The sequence below is a fragment of the Alosa pseudoharengus genome, unplaced genomic scaffold (assembly GCF_046254945.1).
Source record: "Alosa pseudoharengus isolate Yale_2024_CS ecotype anadromous, Long Island Sound unplaced genomic scaffold, YU_APseudo_1.1 YU_APseudo_1.1_scf_21, whole genome shotgun sequence".
NCBI lineage: Eukaryota > Metazoa > Chordata > Actinopteri > Clupeiformes > Clupeidae > Alosa > Alosa pseudoharengus.
In genome coordinates this window covers 21,966,720-21,983,197 of record NW_027468674.1, presented here as the reverse complement: position 1 = coordinate 21,983,197, position 16,478 = coordinate 21,966,720, and the positions used below count along the sequence as shown (strand labels likewise).

Here is a 16,478-nt window from a genome sequence, read left to right as displayed (position 1 = left end):
GCATCCTCCATGATCATTTTAATATTTGTCTGTCTTATATGCAATCCCAAGATGGTGCGAGTGAGTAGAGTAGAGTATCATTTATTAATCCCGAGGGAAATTAAGGTGTCCAGTAGCATACATACAGAATAAACAAACACATTACACATATCATTGCACATATATTCACCATACACCACACACTTACATACATCTAGCCAAAGTTAGATCTCTCTCACACACACACACACACACACACACACACACACACAGCACACACACACAGCTGTGGTTGTGATGAGAAGAAAAAAGTGGTTCATCACATGTGCCACAGCTGAGTGGTACATAGCAAAGAGCAGCTAAAAAGAGTCTGGAAAAAGTGTTCAAAGTGTCACTATGCATAGTCCAGGAAGAAATCGGGGTGAACACACACACTCCCACACACGCGCACACACACACACAGTGGGGGTGGAGTTGGCGTATCAGCAGCAGGAAAAAAAGTGCAGATGAGCGTGCAGGTGTGGGAAGGTTGATTATGCAGTCCAGTCACCTATGATGATCTCTTTCTGGGTGTCCTTCTGTGTGGTGTTGAACAACATGCAGTCAACATGCAGTGTTGACCACTGTGCTGAACCTGCAAAATGGGACCACCTCTGCCCAAGATGGAACAACTGACACTGGTATTGACATTTTACTTGTGTAAAAAACATATTTTTTTTATTGATAAATCTGGGATTTCAAGCTTGACTTATGCTTATCAAGATGTGGTGCCATACATTACATTGTCTGCTTTAGATTTGTGGAATTTCTACATTTTTCCCCATTAAGATAATCTCGTGGCTACAAGAGTCTTTAGCACTCAGTCTTCTGAGACAAATCAAGTCATTTGTAGGTTATAGATGTGTGAATTCAGTTTGTCAGCCCATCTAGTGCTCTGTGCCACACAAGAAGTCACTTTGGTTGACAGTTTTTGGAGCAATGGTGCAGAAACGGCACTGTGGACTAGCTTGGTTGTGTGGTTCATATCTGAGCCCAGCAGGTCTCATACAATCAGTGGCTGCTTTCAGACACACCCTCCAGTACATGCGGAGCTTTGTCAAACAGAGGTCTGACCCTTCGGGTGATTCAGATATGATGCTAACCTGCGGGCCTAATGCTGACGTGAACGACACACACACACATGAACAGAATCTCTGCATTTGTTTCGTTCAGACACAAGCTCATTTACATGATGTCCATTGGTACTTGGAGGGGAGCAGTAGAACAGCCGGCTAAGCTCGGACTTCCAAATGAACAGTGATCAGATATATGGCTCAACCGTTTAACATCCGCAGAACCTCTGGTTTTAAACGTAGGTCTGAATGCAGCTAGTGCCAGTAGGTCACAAACCTCTGGTGGTTCTCCAACCCCATGTTGGGGCAATAGCATTTGTGGATTTGCTCACCAATGATTATTTTAATGCTTCATTATCCCTGTAGTCTCTTACTGCATACTCTGCTCCTTAAACTGCTCAGACTTAACCTTTCTTTGGCAAATGGAGCTCCTCTAGTCATGTATACTGCGTATACTAGAGCAAAGGTGCAGAAATGGAACGTTGTGGGCAGGCCTGGTTCATATTTCAGGTTGTAGATTTCTTAAATCAACCAGTAGTCACAACAAAATGTCTGGTAGTTGACTAGTCCCAGGTTTAAGCAATGGCATATAGTAAGAGTTGCTCTGAAATATAAGTTAAAGACTGCTTTTTTTAATTTATTTTTTATCTTCGACCATGATTCTGCCTGACCCACTCCTGAAGTGACTGCTCAGAATGCTAATGCCTAATGGAACTCCTGACAGTTTTGAATGCAATAAAAAAAAAACTTTACTTTTTATCCAATATTTGTCTTTTTTTTGGCTGACGAGTTGATTGGCTTGTCTGATTTGTTATGCAAAATAGAAGACTCCAGTAATGCATCTGGTGTATTTACTTACTTGCTTCATACTGTAATGTGTTTGGCTAATTAAAAAGGACTTTTTTACAACTTATGTCTAAGTTGGGTTAAGATTCAGTTTTTTTTATTTTAATGAAATTAGTCATGTTTTTTTGACATGGGGTAGTAGTGGCGCTGTTAAGCAAAAATTGTGCACATAATGAAACGCATGAAACTTTCAGGGTTTGTTCTTGAGCTAAGCTTTGACTTTAGATGTGGAGGCATTCTCAGTTTGACCCCTGAGGTCAGCTCTGTCATTGACCTCACCTTGATGTGAAATTTCCATGCACAAAATTAAAAAGGGTTGTCTATCTAAATGTGAGTTAAACCTGCTTTTCCATGTTTCAAGGCATGTGGCGCTCGTAATATTATCCATCTTTGTCATTAAGAAGTAGGTCAAGGTTGCTAGAAAACAAGAACAGCCTTGAATGTTTATTTATTTTTGTCACTCTGCACAATTCTTCTGAAAATAGAAGCTTCACAGCCCCACTATATTAGGCTACTTCCCCAGTCATAAAGAGGCAGCCTTTCCACCGGTCATCACCTCACCTCAAGACTCTGTCAAATTAAAGTACCGGTTATAAAATCCACAACAAATTCCACCATGGTTATACATTGAAATTCATTCTGTTAGTTCTAATCATACAAGTGTTAAGCAAATTATACTTCACTCGACCTGAAATGTTAAATGTTGTAGGCTATTGTTTATACAGCCCAAGGTATTCTCTGGTGAAACTCAGTTTTTGCAGGCTAGCTATTAGAGCCCCACTGATATGGGATTTTGAAGGCCGATTTTGAGTTTTTCAAAAATATATAACCGATATATTGGCCCATAGTCATTTTTAATAAACACAATGTAAAATATTTCTCACAGATGGAACATTATATAATCAACTAGGCCTAACTATCTGGTTTCCCAATAAAAGGTTCTTATACCGCAATTTATTTTTATGAAATAAGGAGTGTCTGATCTTTCTTCTTTGATAGTCAAATTGCCAGAATCTACACTGCAGTCAAAAGTTTGGGGTCACTTCACAGGCACAAACACACACACACACGCTATTACCCCCATATACACACTCAGAAGCACACATACACACAAAACAAACTATCCATACATTAATTTAAATACACAAAGGTTGCAAGAGTAGGGGCTGGAGTAGGAGATGGAGACAAATTGACAAGCAGGATTTATTTTTTGCAGAGAATGCAGGACTGCGCGGCAGCAAGGAATTGTGGATAAGGGACATTTTCCTGGCAAAAAAGAAAGTGAATTAACAAATAGAAAAAACATCCTATATACAGCGGGGAAAATAAGTATTGAACACGTCAATATTTTTTTCAGTAAGTATACTTCCAGTGAGGCTATTCGCATGAAATCTTCACCGGACATTAGTATTAACTTAGGTAATCCACACATATATAAAAATCCAAACATTAATGTCTAAAAGTAGAGTTATGAGTAAAAAAGTGGAATGGCACAGGGAAAAAGTATTGAACACACTAAGAAAAAGCAGTACACAAAGGCAAGAAATGGCAAGGAACAAACTGGAATCTATAAGTAGTTAGAGAAATTATCCCTCCTATCTGTGCAAATTGATATAAGCTGGGTTAATACATACTGGTGGGCTATAAAAAGGTTTTTTCTTACCAAGGTGTCAAACAAGAAGCATTTCATAATGGGTAAAAGCAAAGAGCTCTCCCAAGACCTTTGCAACCTTATTGTTGCAAAACATATCAATGGAACTGGTTACAGATGCACATCAAAACTTCCGAAGCATCCAGCAAGCAGTATTGGAGCCATTATCTGCAAGTGGAAGGAACATCACTGCATCATCACTGGCCATGCACAGGATCTCCTTGCAAGATTTCTGACCAGGAAGTCAGAAGGATAGTCAGAAGAGTAGCCCAAGAGCCAAGGACCACTCGGAGAAAGCTCCAAAAAGACTTGGTGCAGTTGTTACAGAGAAAATCATAGGTAATGCACTCCACCGCCATGGCCTCTATGCACACTCATCCCGCATGACTCTATTGCTGAAGAAAAACATGTCAAAGCTCGTTGAAAGTTTGCTACACAACATTTGGACAATCCTATGAAATACTGAGAGAATGTATTCTGGTCAGGCGAGAGCAAAATTGAACTTTTTGGATGTCATACTACACACCATATTTGGAGGAGAAATGGCACTGTGCATCACTCTAAAAATACCCTACCAACAGTGAGGTTTGGAGGTGGTGGCATCATGGTATGGGCTGTTTTTCATCTCATGGTACTAGCAGACTTCATACAGTTGAAGGAATGATGAATTTAGTCATTTTGTTCTGGGAGAATCTTGACCATCCACCAGGATGATGAGGATGAGACATGGCTAGAACTTCCAGCAGGACAATGATCCAAACCATTCAGCAAAGGAAACTCTCAATTGGTTTCAGAGAAAGGAAATCAAGGCCCTGACTTCAATCCAATTGAACAGTTTTAGAAGTAAACTAAAGATCAGGATTCACAAGAGGGACCCCTGGAATCTTCAATATTAAAGGACTATCTGTTGAAAAGAATGGGCCAAAATCACACCAGAATACTGTAACTGGTTAGTTTCATCATACAGGAAATGCCTTGAAGCTGTCATTACGAATAAAGGCTTTTCCACAATGTATTTAAGACATTTCAGCAGGCGTGTTCAATACTTTTTTCCTGTGTCATTCCACTTTATTACACATAACTCTACCTATGGACTTTAATGTTTGGATTTTTTTATATGGGTGGATTATCTGAGTTAATACTAGTGTCTGGTGAAAATTTCATGCAAGTAGCCTCATTGGAAGTATACTTACTGAAAAAAATGTTGACGTGTTCAATACTTATTTTCCCCGCTGTAAAACAGGGTTATAGAGACACACATTTCCCCTGATTCCTGCAATACACACAATTCAACATACGCGCCCTGGTTCGCGCAATTCAAAGCCTTTGGCCCAATCCCAATCTCTCCCCTCATACACTTTGATGCACGTTCCCACGAACATCGTGAGGGTTTAGGGCTGTCCCACTGGGAAATTGTGAGGGCTGGCTCTGTAGTAAAACATTTTTAGCCTTAAAGACATTTCCATGTGTGTGCTGTATGCTTTACTCATGTGTTCTTTTAGTTCTGTTTGTAAACAAGCTATTCATAGAAGTGTATGAACAGAAATTGGGTTGATGAAAGATGTTTTGCATCAGTGTCATTCTTCCTCAAGGTGATTAGGCCTAAGTGCTTGTTTGTTAAGATAGAAGAGGTCCTGAGTTGGAGCGGCCATCTCCTACTAAGGGGGTTGGCGCCTTCATGTATGTTAGGTCAGCCCTTGGGGAAATGTCACTGATGTCGGTTGTTATGGGGTACATCCTTGTATACAATGTTGGGCAAAACGGGTAATGTGCTCATCTTGATTCCTGACATACTATACTTGGGGACGTAAGCTGTGCCAAATGTCCTATAAGACGTGTGCCTTTTCTTTGGAATCTCACACTGTGTCTGTTAGCAACACAATGTGGGTCTCCTGTGCCGTAAATAAAGCTGTCTGAGATTTCTAACTTGACTACTGACTGGCTGAGACTTTGCAAAACTGATTGCTAAAAAACCTAGACTGATAGCTTGCACGCTTTCTGAGCCCTTTACCTACAGTAAGTCGGCATATTTGAACACTTTACTCAAGGCAATTACATACATTACATACATATTTGCATTCAAACCAGCTAATAGGCTAACTAAAATAAAACCATGCCAATTTCTAGGTATGGTGAAGGGTATGTGATGATGTGGGGCTATTTTATTTCCAAAGGCCAAGGGAACTTTATTAGGATGCATAGTATCCTGGATCCATGAAATAACTGGCCTTTAAAAATAAACATCTGCCTGCCTCAATAGGAATTTAACATATGGGTATACTTATGAGCACCTGTATTTTAAGGAAAAACATTTATTTATTTATTTATTTACGATACATTATTCATTCACAGAGAAAATTGGTGTCCTTAAAGGTAGGGGGTTTCCTCATTTTTTTAATTAAGCCATTTAGATCAATTTTAAAAAGATGCATTTTTTTTATTCCTCTTTTTAGGTAACTTTAGCATGTGTTTGCTAAAGGTATGTAAACTTCTGGTTTCAACTGTAGTTACAGTAGATGAGTTGTGTGCTAGATGACAAATCTGAAAAAAGAACAACATAAATGTTTTTGTTTTTATTATTGTTACAATTGTTGTGTTCTATAAAATAGAAATTCACACTGTCCTCATGCCCCCAAAAGCAAGCCGTAGGCAACGGTGGCAAGGAAAAACTCCCAGCTGGAAGAAACCTTGGGAGGACCCAGGCTGTTGGGGGAACCCATCCTCCTTGGGCTGGTGCTGGGACAGCAGATGGATAGCGGTGTTCAAGAAAGCTGAAACAGGAAAAGTCAGGCTTATTAGTTTCACAGCATGACTAATGTTCCCTTTACACCAGACAAAGGGAAAAATTTGCCAGTATCTGCTCATCAAATTAAAGATTGCTTAAAGGCTATCTAACCATATAGTTGTAAAAGATGAGGTTAACATACAAAACAAAACCACATATTGACAGACAGAGGTACAACAATTTACAGTTGCAATGATGTCCTGTTCATACAAGTAAGACTTTAAGTTAAAACTTCATCTTTACACTTGCTACCTTTTAGTTGAAAGTTCCCGCTGGAGCTGAGAGATCTGCTTCCACCATGATTTCTCCTCGTCCTCTATGTTGTATGATACTCATGTTTGTGTCAGGACACATTTAGTTTGAGTCTACTTGGAGAGAAGACATTTCTCTGATTAGCATAACTAACCTTCTTGAAAGCTGCGTACACATTGACAGCGCTCACTCGTCACCTGACCGTTTTGCTTTGCCTATGTACAGTACCTGTGATTCATCTCTAATTTTTGAATAATGTAAGCATTCCATAGGCTCTGATCATTAGCCTCTTCGTCTCTGGATAGCATAACATTCCAGAATGTATCTTGGCATCATGCCATGCAAATTAACATCTAAATCTGCCTTACCTTGGTGACAATGTCCCGATACTTCTCATACAAACCATGCAAGGAGTTTCATGATGACAGTTCCTGTGTGTTTGGTAGCAGCAGTTCCTGTGAAAATGCCCTCTCTCCTCCCCCTGAAAACTTCTTTGTGTTCCTTCCTTAGTTGCTTCTTTTGCACCACTAGGCACAAAATACAAAAGAACATTTCTAATTGTTACTCTTTATTTGTTTCAGCCTTACAGGGAGGCTACACCAGGTACGTGACTGAAGCGCTTCTTTGGCGTTATGTCCACCGCAACAATTTACTTCCACTGATCATGGAACTGGTTAGACAAGACGTGTTAGCGACACGTACCTAAAACGTCTTCTAAAACACTTTAGTTTGCGGACCTGGTGTAGCCTGGGTGTTACAAACTGCATGTTTATAAAGTAGGTTTATCTAGCAGCAATCTCACTGACCTTTCGTCCTGTCCTCGTCCTGTGGTGTCCTGTCGTCTGTTTTTTTCAGAACTGTATATTGATGCGGCTTGCACTGCTCCTCGCTTCTGACAGCACAACCCGCATCTTGCCGCCCCATTCGTTGGCCTCCTGCTTGGCAGCATGTGCTTTCTTCCTTTCCTTCAGGCGCCTCTTGTTCTCCTCCTCCGCTCGCTCCACCTCCTGCCATTTCCTCTCCCTTTCCTCTATAAGCCACTGCTCGTTGTTCTTCGCATTTTGTTGCCAGAGCAGCTGTTCATCCTGTTGCTCCTTCAGCATTTTCTCCATTCTCTTTCCATAACTGGGTTGGAAAAGCCGGAAGAAACGTCCTGGCGCTGCAGCTATTTTGTTTTTGATCTTAGTAGCTTTGTTTATTCTTTTTGTACACCTCCTGTTGCTTTTCTGACTTCTTTTTTCACATTTAGCCTTTAGCTTTAACGCCCTGTATTCCTCTTTCTCCCTCTTTTCCCATATTTTGCTGATCTCTTTCTTCCGTTTCTCTTTTTTATGCTCTGCCATAAACAATGCTTTTTTTATTTTTCTCTCCTCGGCCAGCTCCATCTGAATTTTTTTATCCTCTTCCCTCTTTATATTTTTCTGCTTGAGCTTCTCTTCCTTTGCTTTTTCCTTTTGTTGCTTTTCCAGAACCTTCTGCCTCTCCTTTTCCTTCTTTTTTTCATCTTTCAAGGCCTTTTCATATTCGTTCAAGAGAGCTTTCAGGTTGGCTGTCTCTTGTTTCAGCTCCTTATCAACCCACTTCTGGCCTTGTTCTATTTCGTTCTCTAGCACCTTCAGTTCTTCCTTCGTCCTCCTTTTCAGGTCAGACAGCATTATTTTTTTATTTTTTTGGAAGTCTTTCTTCTTCAATGCCAGCTGGTCTTTCTCCTTTTTGTAAGACGCCCTTGTATCTTTTTCCAGCTGTTTCGCCAATTCCAGTTTCTTTTCCGTTGTCAGTACTAAGTACTGTAATTCCTTTAGTTGCTGGGTTGGGTCGTCCTTGTTTCTTGTGGCCTCTTCCTGTTCAATGCTACTGTCCTCACTCTCGCTGTCTGTCATCTCATCCTCTACACTGTCCTCTTTATTGTTCATAGAAGCCTGAAAAACAAATAAAACTATTTAAAAAGATGATTATGGACCATTCTACACTCATGCTAACTTTTCATTAATTTCTGCCTCCTCAAAAGTAGAAGTGAGAGCACATTGGTTAATAAGCCCCTCGTTGGGACCACATTATCACTTCTGAAATGCTAAAACTAAATTTAGAAGTCCAGTCAACATTCTCCTACCATTTCACTTTAACAAAATCGAAACTAATCAAGGTGAACTCACTCTGGCTGGTGGTGACTGTGTTCCATTCCTCCTGGCCACAATTGCAAGACTGCTCGCACAAATCAGGGTGGAGGGTGGTTCATGAGAGTGGTCTCTGAGAGGTAGGTCTGGCACAGATATTAACTTGTGGGGGAATGTACACTTTGCTTGGAAAGAGGAGCAGTCGGAGTTTACAGAGTCAGAGTCAGAGCATGACTGGCCTCCATGGGACCACAACGAGTTTTGAGACAGGAAATTAAACGTAGATGTGCGCTTCAAACCGCTGGACCTAGGTTGAGCGGCGACATCTTTTCCTTCATTCTCTGAAGAACAAGGGCCAGAGGAAAGAGGGGGTCTTGATGCATGCTTCCAACCATTGGGCAGAGGGCGAGCAACAGCACCACTTTTGTTATGATCCCTTTCCTTCAAATTTGTCAATGTACACTTGGCTTGGGTCGACTGGCTTGCTTCAGATTGATTTGGCTCATGAAGTGTGACAGGTGAGGAACAGCTTTGTGATGTGCGCTCTGAGCCTTGCTGTAACAGGAGAGCAGCAGCATCAGTCTTCACCTCGTCCCTCACCCCTGCCAGGGTCTCATCCTCGAGTTTGGTCCCATCCAACTGCATTGTATCAGCCTCCCTCTGCAGCCTGTCCCTTTCCCATGCCTTGATCATGTAGTCATGGTCCCTCCTCATCTGCTTTATCTTGGCAGGAAGGCCTCTGACATCCAGATCCAGGATCTGTAATTCAGCCAGCTTTCTTTGCCTGGTGACTATGATCAAGTCCATAAGGTCACTTGCTCTGTCCATCTTTCTCATCTTTCTTGTATTTTCTGCAACCTGGGGATGTGGGGATTCAGGAGAGACCTCAGTTGCATTAGCGATGGCTGTATCTGAAGGGCCAGGTGCATGCAGTGTTGGTGTTTGACTCTGGTTCCAAGAGGTCCTTGGCTGACACTGAGTTGACAACAGCGGAGGAAGGGCAGCTTGGGACGCCCTGTGAATAGGTGACACTTCAGGGAGTCTGATCATCGTGGTGGGCCTATAGCCAAGAGCTGGATGTCCAGGGAAAAGCAGCACAATCTGCGCTTTGGGCTGAACTCTTGCCTGGCATCCACATATCTCATTGTTTGTATTTGTGCCAGCATAAGGTCGTCTTGACTGTGTAGGTGGAGCAGCTTCAAGTGGAATGACTTTATGCGGAGCACCATTAGATCGAGCAAATTTTGGTGGAGCAACCTTAGATGGATCAGCTTTAGGTGGAGTGGCTTTAAGTGGAGCAGCTTCAAGTGGAACGACTTTACGTGGAGTAGCATTAGGTGTAACAGCTTTACGTGGAACATCATTAGGTGGAACGGTTTTAGGTGAACCGGCTTTACGTGGAGCAGCTTTAGGTGGAGTAGCCTTAGGTGGAACGGCTTCAGCTGGAGCGGTTTTAGGTGGAGACTTTGGTGTAGGCTGCAGCTCCCACACTGGCTCGAGAGTAGTACCAGAGGAGGTGGAGGAGCATCGGCTTTCCTCAGATGTTTCAATCTGTTTGAAGAGGGCAAAAATGGAAAATAAACTTTTCTGTGTTAATAACTGTTAACTGGCTGAGTACAGGTGCACTTTCCCCCCCTTACATACTGCAATGGATCATGTTTTCCTGCACACTGCGCCCTCTGTATGTATAGGCCTCTCTACATACCTCCTCTTCATTCCCCCGAGAGCTGTCCGCCCGTCGACCAACCATGCGTCTTATCACCCTCAGAAGGCGAATGTCTGATGGGCTTCTCTGCACCTGCCATGCCACAAAGACTTTCTAGACCCTGTTCTGTAATACACCACTGTACCTGAGGCCTCAATTCATTTCTGTTTAATTCCATTACATTCAGCCCTTACAAGTCCATGCTATTTCAATTCCACTCAGTTCAATAAATTATTGAAGTATTCTATAAATATTGTACAGATCAGTCATGGCATATACCACACCCACCAGACACTGTCTACATTGATGTTTTGTAGTGTCATACATACCACAGAAGACCAAATTGATTCCTGGCTACTACTTAGATCAGGCTGCAAAAAATCAGTTCAATTCAGTTACATTACATTTCATTATTCACTTCAGTTTAACACTGTTTCCCCATCTTTGTTTGGGATGAATTACTACTTCAATCAGCAATTAGCAGTGGGTCAATAACATTCAGAAGGAATGAACTATGACTATGGACATGACTTACAGACTCAGGGTAGATTTGTGTGCGAGGCATCTTCAGTTCTGAGGAGAAGAGACTTGTCTAGTTACATTCAGTTACAGTATACTCATAAATAATAAGAGTATGATATTTTAATTAACATGCACATTGACCTTTGAATATCTTTCCTTAGACCACCTTATCTTAGATCATCAAACAAATAAATAAAAACATGCCTTTGAATATAGCATTAAATTCTAAATGTATTAGCCGATTCATTGTAACTTACCAGATCACCTATTATGTTGTAGTCTGGTGTGGGTTTAAATTTATCTTTCACTCAGCAAGACTTTGTGTCCTTATCTAGCAGTTGCTGTGGTAAAATGAGCTTTTATTTCGTTTTAACTGATCTTAAATACAAGGTTCTGAGGTGACGTACTGGTCCATTATGACATCATAATAACACTATGGTAACCCCAGTACGCCCCAGCAAAGATTCTAGAGCGCTACGCTCCGCTCTAGAATCTTTGCGCCCCAGTGTCAAGGGTCTTGACAAGACAAGAGACACTTTCCTGCTTGCCAACACTCCCGTTCCCTATCGCAGAGACTGCGATCTAACACATGGGACGTTACGTAGGCACGGAGTGTAGAAAGAGTCACGTCCCATGTTAGATTTGGTCTCTGCTAAGGGAACCGAGGTTACACTATGTGACCCAGGCTGTTTCCCGTATTTCAAGGTCATCTTGCGGCTGAACCCTCCCATTTTGTTAATTATTCAGGAAAACTACCGTGATTTGCATGACCATTACACTTATAAAATCACAGACCATTCATTGGGCGTGTGCTCACCAAGGCTACACGTTGTATCAATATTGCAACAGCTACAACTACTGCCTACAAAATACATATTTAAAGCTCTTTATCCAGAGAGAGGCACAAAAGTGCAACATTTAGGCACAGGCAGAGGGCTATATGCACAGATAGGCTAGCGGGATCTGGTGTTCCTTTTTCATATCAGTTTTATTGGAGATTGGTGAATAGGCTAGGCTATCTGTAAATCAATATTGTAAAATAAAAACTATTTTTATTTTAAAAATCGAACCACCTGAATATTCTGGCTTGCCAAATAATATTATTGTGGTAGCCGGTTCCTATAGAGTGTAGGCCTATACATTATTGTGAATGTGGGTAACAGTGTGATTCGTGAATGTTAAAAGTTTCAATTGGTGAATAAACTCTTTTGAGAGGTAGATAAACTAGCCTATTTCTGAAATTTAAGAGGTGGATAAACTGTTTAGGCTACTATTTAGCCTCCACTAGATCCATGCTTAGCCACTAGCCACTTTTATTTAATTTAGTAGCCTATCTCAATCATCAGAAATTTAAATAACTTATTATGTTGAACGTTTCATTTTTATTTATTTTTTACTGGCCTGTCAGTCTCAGTCTTGTTGTCATCTTCGTCCTTTGCCTCGCTACCCATATTAACGATAACGAATGACGTTGAGTAGGCTATGACGTTAGGTCAATCTTCTCTGCTTCTGCTGCCAAGACAGACGCGCTAGATATAGATGAGCTACGTCACGTCCCTAACACACAGAAGACCATAGACATAATATCTCTATTATATATGCAGTAGACAATAGGATACACCGATTATTCTGTGCTAAACGCTATTTCAAGTGGAGAGAAAATAGTAGGCCTAGCCTAAATTGAACATACATTCACGTAGTAGCCTTTTGAAAACCGGGACATTCAGTGTCCCGGGAGAGTTGATACATTAAAAATAAAATGTTAATCTAATTATTTTTAATTTGCTATTAAAAAAGGACAATCCCGGTAAAACCGGGAAGTGTCAACCCATTTTGATTCTTTTGTCATAAAACCTGGCAACCAAAGTGGCATGTGCTAACCAACCCCTCTGGCTCAATGACAAAATTGAAAGTCCCCTCTGCCAGGACACGTTGCTTCAAATTTGCAGAAGTAGGCTAGGCTACAACGACTGCCTGCGGTATAATCTAAAGCTGTTTATCCAGAGAGAGGCACAAAAGTGTAAAGTTTAGGCACTGGCAGAGGGCTATGCACCCCCCCTCCCAAATATGCGACAATTAGTGGGGGGCCCTTAATACATCTGGGCCCAGGAGCCCGAAAGTTCATAATCCGCACAAACATTTCCCCTGATTCCTGCAACACAACACACAATTCAACATAAGCGCAATTCTCCTTGGCCCAATCCCAATTACTCCCCTCATACACTTTGACGCACGTTCCCACAAACATCATGAGGGTTTAGGGCTGTCCCACTCGGAAATTGTTAGGTGCTTGAGGGCTTCCTCGCACCCTTTGGGCCAATCCCAAACTCCAGACTCACAGACTTTGGTGTGCGTTCTCGTGAAATTCATAAGGGCTTAGGGCTGTCCCAATGTCGAATTTCAAAGGGTGTGAGGGTTTTAGTACACACTTACCGAGCCCTTTCCGTGAGTCTGTTTCGGTGCAGGCTTCACCAAAGGGAATTACCCACAATTCAAAGCATTGTGACGTTTACCGCAGACACCATAGGGAAATCCGGAAATTACAACGGTAAACAACAGCACTACACACGTGAATGGTGCACGCGTCAGCAAAGTCTTTGTTATTAAACACTGTGAAGTGCTGTCCCAATCCCATTTATACCTATCTGAGCCCATGTGGTCTCACTCACTCACTTAGCACCTGAGATTGATTAAGTCTGTGAGTCTTTAGTCCTCAGGGCTCACTTTGGGATTGGCCCTCTCTGAGCCCTTTCCCTATGTTAGCATATTCAAACACTTTACTCAAGGGCATTGCCATTACATACATATTTGCATTCAAACCAGCTAATAGGCTAACTGAAATAATAGGCTAACTGAAATAAAACCATCTCTATGGTGAAGGGTATGTGATGATGTGGGGCTATTTTAATTCCAAAGGCCAGGGGAACTTTATCAGGATTCATAGTATCCTGGATCCATGAAATAACTTTCCTTTAAAAATAAAAATCTGCCTGCCTCTATGGGAATTTAACATATGGGTATGTATACTTATGAGCACCTGTATTTAAGGAAGAACATTTATTTCTTTACGATACATTATTTATTCACAGAGAAAATTGGTGTCCTTAAAGGTTGGATTTTTCCTCAATTTTTAATTAAGGCATTAAGATCAATTTTCAAAAGGTGAATTGTTATTCCTCTTTTAGTCAACTTTAGCATGTGTTTGCTAAGGGTATGTAAACTTCTGGTTTCAACTGTAGTTACAGTTGTGTGTTAGATGACAAATCTAAAAAAAGAACAACATAAATGTTTTTGTTTTTATTATTGTTATGATTGTTGTGTTCTATAAAATAGAAATCCACACTGTCCTCATGCCCCCAAAAACAAGCCGTAGGCAACGGTGGCAAGGAAAAACTCCCAGCTGGAAGAAACCTTGGGAGGACCCAGGCTTTTGGGGGAACCCATCCTCCTTGGGTTGGTGCTGGGACAGCAGATGGATGGAGCGGTGTTCGAGAAAGCTGAAACAGGAAAAGTCAGGCTTATTAGTTTCACAGCACGACTAATGTTCCCTTTACACCAGACAAAGGGAAAAATTTTCCAGTATCTGCTCATCAAATTAAAGTTTGCTTATAGGCTGTCTAACCATATAGTTGTAAAAGATGAGTTTAACATACAAAACAAAACCACATATTGACAGACAGAGGTACAATTTACAGTTGCAATGATGTCCTGTTCATATAAGTAAGACTTTAAGTTAAAACTTCATCTTTACACTTGCTACCTTTTAGTTGAGAGTTCCCGCTGGAGCTGAGAGATCTGCTTCCACCATGATTTCTCCTCGTCCTCTATGTTGTATGATACTCATGTTTGTGTCAGGACACATTTAGTTTGAGTCTACTTGGAGAGAAGACATTTCTCTGATTAGCATAACTAACCTTCTTGAAAGCTGCGTACACATTGACAGCGCTCACTCGTCACCTGACCGTTTTGCTTTGCCTATGTACAGTACCTGTGATTCACCTCTAATTTTTGAACAATGTAAGCATTCCATAGGCTCTGATCATTAACCTCTTCGTCTCTGGATAGCGTAACATTCCAGAATGTATCTTGGCATCATGCCATGCAAATTAACATCTAAATCTGCCTTACCTTGGTGACAATGTTCCGATACTTCTCATACAAACCATACAAGGAGTTTCATGATGACAGTTCCTGTGTGTTTGGTAGCAGCAGTTCCTGTGAAAATGCCCTCTCTCCTCCCCCTGAAAACTTCTTTGTGTTCCTTCCTTAGTTGCTTCTTTTGCACCACTAGGCACAAAATACAAAAGAACATTTCTAATTGTTACTCTTTATTTGTTTCAGCCTTACAGGGAGGCTACACCAGGTACGTGACTGAAGCGCTTCTTTGGCGTTATGTCCGCCGCAACAATTTACTTCCACTGATCATGGAACTGGTTAGACAAGACGTGTTAGCGACACGTACCTAAAACGTCTTCTAAAACACTTTAGTTTGCGGACCTGGTGTAACCTGGGTGTTACAAACTGCATGTTTATAAAGTAGGTTTATCTAGCAGCAATCTCACTGACCTTTCGTCCTGTCCTCGTCCTGTGGTGTCCTGTCGTCTGTTTTTTTCAGAACTGTATATTGATGCGGCTTGCACTGCTCCTCGCTTCTGACAGCACAACCCGCATCTTGCCGCCCCATTCGTTGGCCTCCTGCTCGGCAGCATGTGCTTTCTTCCTTTCCTCCAGGCGCCTCTTGTTCTCCTCCTCCGCTCGCTCCACCTCCTGCCATTTCCTCTCCCTTTCCTCTATAAGCCACTGCTCGTTGTTCTTCGCATTTTGTTGCCAGAGCAGCTGTTCATCCTGTTGCTCCTTCAGCATTTTCTCCATTCTCTTTCCATAACTGGGTTGGAAAAGCCGGAAGAAACGTCCTGGCGCTGCAGCTATTTTGTTTTTGATCTTAGTAGCTTTGTTTATTCTTTTTGTACACCTCCTGTTGCTTTTCTGACTTCTTTTTTCACATTTAGCCTTTAGCTTTAACGCCCTGTATTCCTCTTTCTCCCTCTTTTCCCATATTTTGCTGATCTCTTTCTTCCGTTTCTCTTTTTTATGCTCTGCCATAAACAATGCTTTTTTTATTTTTCTCTCCTCGGCCAGCTCCATCTGAATTTTTTTATCCTCTTCCCTCTTTATATTTTTCTGCTTGAGCTTCTCTTCCTTTGCTTTTTCCTTTTGTTGCTTTTCCAGAACCTTCTGCCTCTCCTTTTCCTTCTTTTTTTCATCTTTCAAGGCCTTTTCATATTCGTTCAAGAGAGCTTTCAGGTTGGCTGTCTCTTGTTTCAGCTCCTTATCAACCCACTTCTGGCCTTGTTCTATTTCGTTCTCTAGCACCTTCAGTTCTTCCTTCGTCCTCCTTTTCAGGTCAGACAGCATTATTTTTTTATTTTTTTGGAAGTCTTTCTTCTTCAATGCCAGCTGGTCTTTCTCCTTTTTGTAAGACGCCCTTGTATCTTTTTCCAGCTGTTTCGCC

At 41.5% G+C, this 16,478-nt stretch overlaps 2 long non-coding RNA genes across 2 annotated transcripts; both read right to left on the bottom strand.

Moving 5' to 3' along the window:
- Positions 1-6,193: 6,193 nt before the first annotated feature.
- On the bottom strand, positions 6,194-7,548 carry LOC143138495 (uncharacterized). Its single transcript, XR_012990234.1, has 3 exons — positions 7,432-7,548; positions 6,626-7,152; positions 6,194-6,359 (listed from the first exon to the last, which is right to left on the bottom strand). It is a non-coding gene; the product is annotated as an uncharacterized LOC143138495 (long non-coding RNA).
- A 6,840-nt stretch (positions 7,549-14,388) lies between these two features.
- On the bottom strand, positions 14,389-15,670 carry LOC143138496 (uncharacterized). The gene is made up of 3 exons (XR_012990235.1): positions 15,533-15,670; positions 14,727-15,253; positions 14,389-14,463 (listed from the first exon to the last, which is right to left on the bottom strand). It is a non-coding gene; the product is annotated as an uncharacterized LOC143138496 (long non-coding RNA).
- Between the last annotated feature and the right edge of the window lie 808 nt (positions 15,671-16,478).